This window comes from Marmota marmota, unplaced genomic scaffold, assembly GCF_001458135.2.
Source record: "Marmota marmota marmota unplaced genomic scaffold, marMar, whole genome shotgun sequence".
Lineage (NCBI taxonomy): Eukaryota > Metazoa > Chordata > Mammalia > Rodentia > Sciuridae > Marmota > Marmota marmota.
The window spans coordinates 27,161,682-27,170,514 of NW_026000229.1; the positions used below are offsets into that span (position 1 = coordinate 27,161,682).

Sequence of the window (8,833 nt, forward strand, 5' to 3'; positions counted from 1 at the left end):
CCTCGCCATCTCCGCCCTTGGGACCTCCCAGGCCCAAGCCAGCTATGCCCGCCACCTTCAGTCTTTACTTTCTACCCCCCCCCTTAATTACATGAGGGAAAATATAACACAGTAAGCGAAAAAAAAAAAATCTCGGGCAGGCGCGAGAGGGGGTGGTGAGGAGGACGGCGAAGGCGGTAATGCAACCCTAATGCACAGATAGCTGACATCAACTTCCGTCAGGCAGCTCCTGGAGATCGAACCTTTCGATTGTAACTGGGACAATTTGCATAGTGATTCCCTTTCAGAGCTTTCCCGGGTCCATAACTAGCCCAGGCAGCTATTCAAATGCAAGTTGCATGCCCCAAATGCAAGGCTGGCCTGACCAAAAAGAGCCACACGGCGCCGGGAGAGGAGAGACTCGCGCCACGGTTCTCATCCTTCTCTTTTCTCCTTCCTTCTCCCTTTCTCTTCTCCGGTTCCTGATTTAGCTGGGAGCTATTTATTTATGACTACAAATGTGTGTGCGCGAGCCAGAGAGAGAGGGAGGGAACTGATCTTTGCTTGGACTTAAAGATGGAGACGAAGGAGCCGGAGGGAATTTGGGTCTGTGTGTCTGGCTCAGACCCTAGGCGCTGAGGGGGGCCGTTGGGCATCAAGCCAAGGGTCTTTCTTCTCGGCGCCCCTTATTCCGCGACCTGGCAGGAATCCGTGGGCCGAAGAGCGCCCCGGCTGATCCGCCTGCCCCGGGCCGGGCTACAAGGAAAGTCTTGGAGCAGGGGGCCGTCCCGTCCCTGTCTTTAAAATGAGCGCAATAAAAGGTATTACCTGCTACGTGTGCTGATTACTTTCTCCTGCTCTGCACTGGGCGGAGAGGGATTGATTTATAATTTCCGGGCAGAGGGAGGAATTGTGGGCTTAAAATTCTGTTCCCCGTTTTCCTATTTCTTATTTGAAATTATGCAAATTGACTCTCGTTTCCCTCCCTCCTAGGGGGCAAATCCTGGAACGCGAACCTGATCGCATGTCACAGAAGCAACTTGCCATGAAATCCGCTAATGCGCCGCGACTCGCCCACCAGGGTAAGCCAGTCTCAAGGCGTATGTGGCGGTAGGGGGAGGAAAAGAAGGGGACGATAGGCCGGAGCAGACTCCAGGGGCCTGGCCACTCTGGTCCACTGCTGAGCTTGTGGCAACACACACACACAAAAAAAAAAAAAAAAAAAAAGGTAGAAGCCACCGGCGGAGGGCAAAGCCAGCGTCACCGCTGGAGAGCTGAGCGGGGGCGGCTCCCTCCCAGCCTGCCTGCCCGTCCACGGCAGGTAACAAACGGGTCCTCTCTGGGAGTTTAAAGTGGCAAATGAGAGTGGAGACCGGCCCTCTGAGTAGGGTGTAAATAACACGGGCGTGCCCCGCGCTGGTGGCGGGTACGCCAGCTAGAGTCTCCGGTTTGTGCGAGGTTCTCCCTCTAGGCAGCGTGCGGTGGCTAAACGAACCTGTTTCTCAGACAGCCCTGTAAGAAACCAAGCCATCTCGATTCACTTACTGGGGAATATCCCCAAATTGAAACTTTTCTGCACTTCCCTAGTCTAGCTCACTGTTTTTAAATTTCCCTCTTGCTCGATGTCTCTCCAAATCCAACCCAAACCCGCTAAAGATGATCACAGGCCACTGATCTTGCAGAACTGACCGTGAACTCGGTGGCACAACCAGCTCCTCTAGTCAGAGGAAATTAAAGCGGTGGCTAAATTCGTATGTTTTGCTTTATGTGGTGAGCAAAATGTAGGGTTTTGTTTTTTTAAGCCTTCTGAAGCAGTCAAACACATTTTCAAATGTTCTTTATTTATATCGGTTCTGGTGCTGGGAGCTGTCTGGGAATGAGCTTTTTCATTGTGCCTTTTTTTAAAAGTCTTGGTATCTTTTAATGTTTCTCTGATCATTTCACAATAAGCATTCTAACGACAAGATAAATAAGAGAGCAGTTGGGATCATACGGTGAGAAAAGCAGAGTGGATAGGACAAGTAAACCCAATATAAAATGAAAACAAATTGAGCAGATGAAATTATTATGTAAGGAGATGGGGGAATTAGTTTATCAGAAAAAAAAAATGAGTTTATGGCCTGAAGTTTCCAGATTTTGATAGCAACACAAACCAAATCAAAAGGAATTAAATATTTTCCTTTGCCCCTATATGTACAACCAAAGAACACAGGCCCTCATGGCCATCTTGATCAAATGCACGTTTTGAGGCATTTCAAAAGACAATTCAGCTTTGGGACATTTGCATACATTTTTGGTAAACTACAATCAATTAGGTGACATTTCATCCTGGTGGAAAACAATTTAAAATTTATTTCTGCCTTTAGGAAGAGAAGAAATGGAGCCCTCGCAGTTAAATTATTACTGGCTTCTACAGGGTTAATTTGATGCAAATAATTTACTCTCCTATCAACATTGAAGGAAAAGGTAGTGGCCATGGAACAGGAAGAGCCAGTCAGGTAGTGACAAAACTCTGCCTCTGGGTTCTGAAGAAGGTATCGGGAGGCTCTGAACTTAGCTTTGGGTTTGTTGCACCGCATTCGCTCTCTTAAAACAGTAACTCAAGATGTAAGTAAAAGTGTTTTCATTTTTTATTGATCCCACTAACATCTTTCATTATCCAGCATGTAGCCACAGCAAATTATTGCTCATTTGATACCAAGAATTCTATTGACCATCGCTTTCGTTGGAGAGAGAATTCTAACTACTAGCTGCTCTGTAGTCAGTCAGAGCTGAGGCTGAGAACACTACACAGCTAAAACAAGTAAATTGAGCCCTCTGCCTCCAGGAATTGATGGAGATGTGTTCATTACATTGGGCCACGTGAACATGCATAGAAATCTGCTTTTTGCTCTGCCAGTCGGCATTGCCCCAGTGCAATCAAAAGGTCGGCCCCTTTGGAACAGAACTGTCTAATTGGAGGGCTGGACATTCGTTTGCCTCTCCTGTATCCCTTCTGGCAACTTCTTTTCAGTTCTGGCCAGGTTGGGCAATGAAATGATGCATTAGAAGATACCAAATGTGGACACAATTATTAAAACCGAGCTTCCTTTAAAGAAAAAAAAAACACTTCCTAAAATGTCTAGATGAGTGACTTTATGTAGTCACTCATAATTTCCTAGATAAAATTGCTCCATTCCCACCCCCTCAAAACTCCACGTCATTAGATACAGGCTAAATTGTCTGGGGACTGGGAAGCTCTAAGATCTGTGTCTGTTCTCCCTGGTCGGCAATGGGCATCCAGCCTCAATTACAGGGGAGACCGCTCCAGCGCTTGCTTCAGCCAGTGGTACCGAGAAGTCTGTGTGCCTAGAGAAGGCCTGACCTTCGACCCTCCAGGCTGGAGAGGGAGGTTCTCGGTTGAAGATGCAGGAGAAAGGATCTGATAGAGCAATGGAAGAGGCCAGGTTTGTTGCCTTAGAAGCTAATGGCAGAACCTGTCTTCACGATGAAAGGAGCTAGTGCTGCCCCACAGCAAGAACCACCGGACACCTGGACCTTGGGGCGTCTTCACCATCTCCAAGGCGGCCTAGACAGACTTTTCTGTAGGGATCAACACGTCCTCCATTCAGGCGTCTGAGGGAAAGGCAAAGGACTCTGGGGGTGCATTGGCCCGAACAAGACAGGTGCAAAAACAGAAATTCAAGCCTGTTTGGATGGGGAAGAGAGGGACGCTGTCAGATTTCCAAGAAACCAAGGATCCACATCTATTTCTCCTTAAGCCCTTGATCCAATAGGAGAGCAAGATAACCTTGGAGAAGCCATGCCCGTGAAGATTCCTCGGAGGAGATGGTTGGGTGTCATTTCCACAACTACCAGGAGATAAGCCTTCTCAGTTGGGTTCCAGAACAAAAAGGAGGACCAATTACTGATTCCACTAATTAATCCTGGCATGTGTATCCCACAAACAGCGTCAATTCTCAGTTGGAAGGTGCATTTAGGGGATCTAAGGAACCCAGCTTTGTATTATTTTCCTAATGATGCTGTTACATGTGTGTGAAACCACTGGCACTCTCGTGGACCACGCTCCATAACCTTTCATGGTCAGGGAGCCACTTTGTTCCAGTGTGGGCAGTGAACTAGTGAGAGTGTGTGCTTCACATGCAGGATGCTCACCCGAGAGTAGTAGAGTAGATTATGAATTGGTTTGAGGATGATGGGAAATGTAAGATGAAATATACACTGTGGTTTTTTGTCTTTTCTTTTTTAGTTTTTCTGTTTTGTTTTTAATGAAGATAAATAACCTTGGGCTCAGGTGTAATCAATCCTCCCAAACACAGTGATATTCCTAGAATGTGCACATCACCCATAACACTTGAAGATTCCTGCCCAAAGGTTTTGGAAACCCCTTTTCTGGATTCCAGCCCAGATTCTGAAAACCTCTCAAGCCTCCGGGGGAAGAGAATTCACCCCACGAAGCAGCTGAAACTACACACTCAAAAGCACACACAGGGGTCTAAGGCTGGATGCTATCAGGAAGGCCAGCCGAGCTAACCAGAAAGTGTATGACTCTACTGGAAACCAGAAACCAATAAGTCAGCAACACTCTAAAGTCATTTTGGGGAACAAGACCTGGAACTTGAGTTTGAGTTGAAAAGTTAGGGACAAGGGACAGATCACCCAGCATTTCTCTGGAACAAGGCAAACTGAGAACTAACCAGCTGCACTGGCATTGCAGCAAATTAGAGATTAGGAAATTTATTTCCCTCCTACATACAATAAGACACAAATCCTTCAACCTGGAGCTCACCTCTGTGCAGGGAGCATCCGGCTCCCCACATTGCACTTTCCAAGTGGCCCACTAGCCTTCTCCAGGTTTTGCCAGGCAAATGAAGCAAGAAGTACTCGATAGTAAATTATTTTGTTCAGGCTTCTGTCTTTTTATGAAAATAAAAGCCAACACTTTGTCATTTTTAATCACATAAGCAGACAATAAATCTAATTTTGATATTGATTTTTTTCCAGAATCAAGTGATTTTTTGCAGTGTCTGTTGTGTTTCCTTTCTGAAGAAGGGCCTTGTGTTTGAGATGGTGCGGCAATGAGACTGAGTCTATGCAGCCAGAGCTTTTCTGAAACACGTAGTTGATGGTGGACTTTGAAAGCAGATAGCTGAGAAGATTTTTCTCGCGTGGCAGGAAGCTTCATTTTTCTCTAATTATCTAAATAACAGTTTCAACTTAGCCACTCCTGGCAAAGACAGTTAAGGCTTGACTGGTGCTTTCAGTGATTAAGGCCTCTGAGATGAACTTTGTTTTAAATTTTTTAGTAAAATCAAGTAAATAAAAACAATAACCCCAAAATATGAAGCTGTCAGAGGCCTACACCATGGCACTGTGGAGAATTAGCCAGAAAAGCTGTCCCCACCCCACACAGATGACAAGCCCCAGACTTCAGACCTGGGTCACTGGAACATGGATAGTAGTAGCAAAGACCTAGCTGAGAAGCACTGTGGAAGCCAGTTACAGCAAAGTCGCAGTGGCTCACCTGAGCCTCCTTAGTCTCTCTCCTTTTTCAAAAACAAGATTAGTTTATGTTGATGCCAAATGAAGCCAGCACTTTTCATATGAAAGTACAGATGTACAAAGATCTGCACCAGACCCCACCTAGAGAAGGAGAGGGAAGGAATAAAGAACAAAGTTAGAAGTAAAGAATAAGAACAATATGGAGAAAGGGGGGAGGAAATAAGAAAAGTGGAGAAGGAAGGAAAGAAGGGAAAAATGAAAAGGAAGAAGTGAGGAGACAGAAAGGGAAGGGAAGAGAAGTGGAAAAAGCCGGGGAGATATGGAAGGCTGGTGAAGAGGAAGGAAAGAAGAGGAGAGACAGAGAGAGAAATTTTAAAGTATATAATGAAGAAAAGTGCAAATTTGTCCAGTCTATGAGAAGGAAAGTGAGATTGCCCCTATCTACCTGAGCCTTTTCTTGCAGCTCCCGAACGCCCCTCCTCCCTTCCTACTGGAATCCAAAAATTTAAACTTAGGTCTGGCCTCTCTGTGCTGCCAGAAGGGGACTACCAATACCTACACAAGCTTCTCCAGCACCGTTCCATTGCTACCAGGGGTCGACCCGTCTACGACTCAGATGGTAGAGGACCCTGGCTGGGGGAAGGGACCAGACGGCTCTACGCCCAGCGGAGGGGGGATGGGACCTGGGCCTGCGATTGACCCTCGGGCTCTGACCTTTCCCGCCGTCCTCTAGGGTCAGGATTTAACCTTTCGCTTCCCCACTCTGCACCCTCCTCCTTCTCAGTGGCCCTCGGCTAGAGGGGAGGAGAGAGTGGGTCGATATCTGGGGCTGGCAGGGAGGGGGGCCGGCGCCTGTGCCGAATTACTGGAGGATGGGGCTTAGACCAGAGAATCCATTCTCTCCCCCCGCAGGAACGCCGAGCCTAGCGGATCCCGCGCTTGCCGCGAGCCGGATGCCAAAGCCCATTAAACTTGGGGCCTGGTAAAGAACCCGCTAAGACACGGGGAAGGAGAACAAGCTTTTCCCTCAGTTTTTCCGCCCCGTCTAGAACCATTTCTCTTCGTATAAAGCCCTTCCTCTCCTGCTCATGAAACGGCCACTAGTTTGCATTTGGGAGAATCCCGAGAACCTTAGCCAGATGGGCAGGAGGCAACAGTGCAGACCCGGACCAGGGTCCCCCCGGCACGGTCAAAGCATTAGACGTCCCTCTGGGGGCAGTTGCCTAGAGAACCAATAGAGAAATCGGGCCAAAGTCCCAAGCCGCTGGGCCCCACTGACCTTGCTACCTGTCCCTGCCCAGACAGTAGAGGGACAAGCCTCCCGCCAGCCCTATTCCGCCAACTTCCAAACGCTTCAGCGACCGGCGCCCCAGAAGGCTCTCCCCGCGGGGACCAAGGCAGAGGGAGCAAACCGGAGGCTGCTGAGGCCGCCGGAGAGACCCTGGCTCCCCAGTTCCGCGTGGCTTGGGGTTTTCGCGGTCTCCCCAGCTGGAGCCAGGGCCGCCAGGAGCCAAGAGCGTTAGGTTCAAATGCATCAAAGCTCTGAAGTCATTTATCCGGTTTCATAAATAATTTTCTTATTACACTTAAGCCCGATCCCTGCCCCCTTCCCGTTTTTATTGCGGGGTTTCAGTGGCTAAAAAGTTTCTAAGTCGGGTGGGCAGTTGTTTTCCTTTTTCCATCATTAACATCATTAATATAAGCTATCAATAACCCTGTCGTTGGGAGCCGAGTTTCACGGTATTGATCCACGCAGCTATTCATCTCTGCCATGCAAGACACGGAATAATTTTCGCATTACAGTAGCTTGGATTTGCTTTTAATTCATATTTAAAGCTGCAACCGGCTCAGTGGAGCGCTCTGCAAAAGACTAGAGGCGCCTAATTAATAATAAGTTAGAAACGAAGGAAGGCACCGGCGAATAAATAATTAATACAGACATCTATGTCTCTTTGAATATTGCTCCTTTAAAAATTTAGACTTACCAGGACTATACTGTAAGTCTGCAATTTATATTGCGGGGATGATTTAAGAAAGCTATTTTTCCCTTGAAATACAATACTAAATAATTTAGTGTTTTGCAAACCTAAGTTTCTTCATTGGCCAGCTCTTCTGGTTTGTTTCTTCCAGGTGGAAAACACCATTTTTTAAAATAATCATAATAAGATTCATAAATTTCCAACCATAACCACCAGATTCATTTCAGATGGCTAGAATGGGAGCAAGATGGCTTAAAAGCCCAGTTTAGGGTATCCTGCCCTGGAGAGGTGCTGGGGTTGCCACATATAAGGTGGGGTTTTGTTAGGGAGAAAACAACAACAACAACAACAAAATAGTCACTGGCCAGTGACTTTAGGCTTTCGCTTGTGTTGGAGGGAACAGAGTTTGAAGTAAAACCCAGGGTCTTCAAAAGATGCCAGGAGAGAAAAAGCTGGGATTTAGAGGATCCCTGATTTCCTCCATGGCAAAAGCGAAATCGGAATCTTTAGAGAAGGGCTCTTAAGACAGGATTGTATTCCAGGATAGTCAGGATCTACCTGTGGGCTAGAGGCAAATAACAAAATTCAAGGAGGTAGGAGTGACTGAAAACCCTTGGAGGTTTTTGTGTGAGACTAGGATTTGTTTGCAGTGTTGTTAGCAATATTGATTTTTTTTGTTACTCGGATTAATGTATGTTAAACAGGAAAATACAGGCAGTAGTCAAGTGTATTATAATCATCTATTGTTTAGAGTTGAAGTTTCACTGTGTGGACGATGGTGCATTTGGACTGAGAGGCAATTCCAGGTATCTCCAAATGTTCTAGGTTCCGTGCAGCAGAACCCCCAAGAGGACTGGCAGTGGGGCGTGAGGGGGAGCTAAACCTGCAGTTCAGTAGCCTTCTCCCCCTTTAAAATTACAACCTCACCTATAACCAACCCACTATCTGAAAGTATCAGCCTCCACCCTGGACCTCCCTGGTCCTCTAAATTAATTTAAGAACTAAAGGATGCAGGTGTTCCTGTCCATCAGGGTCTCCAAAAGCTCTTCAACCTAAAACCCAGATTCCCCGCAGCCCCACAGCCCCACCACCAGGGTCTCTTGGCCCTAATGACCATCCAGCCAACCTCTGGGACTTCCTTTCAGGGCCGGACACTTCCTCAGCAAAGCATTGGAGGCCTGCGAGCCGGGCATGGCGCACTGCTGTCCTGCCTACATACAGATACAGGCCCACACGTGTTAGGCCTGAAAAAGACACCGGACCGGGAGGAAAACTCAGGAACAGCTATTCGGGAGCTCCTGGAGACCCTCCCGCCTGGACCCTTGGAACCTCAGAGAACCTCAGAGAAGACAGTCCCCTCCCCCTCTACTCCC

The 8,833-nt window shown here is 47.4% G+C and overlaps 1 long non-coding RNA gene across 2 annotated transcripts in view; it reads left to right on the forward strand.

Annotated features, from left to right (window-relative positions):
* The first annotated feature begins 117 nt into the window (after window positions 1-117).
* The window catches only part of LOC107138088, an 11,167-nt gene continuing 2,451 nt past the window's right edge, over window positions 118-8,833 (forward strand). The window contains exons 1-4 of one of the 2 annotated variants that reach the window (XR_007343963.1): window positions 118-800; window positions 973-1,061; window positions 8,286-8,353; window positions 8,606-8,833. The exon at window positions 8,606-8,833 is cut by the window's right edge and continues 1,169 nt beyond it. This is a non-coding gene — a long non-coding RNA (uncharacterized LOC107138088). The remainder of the gene's footprint in view (window positions 801-972; window positions 1,062-8,285; window positions 8,354-8,605) is intronic. The other variant, XR_001502972.2, reaches the window with a different exon arrangement.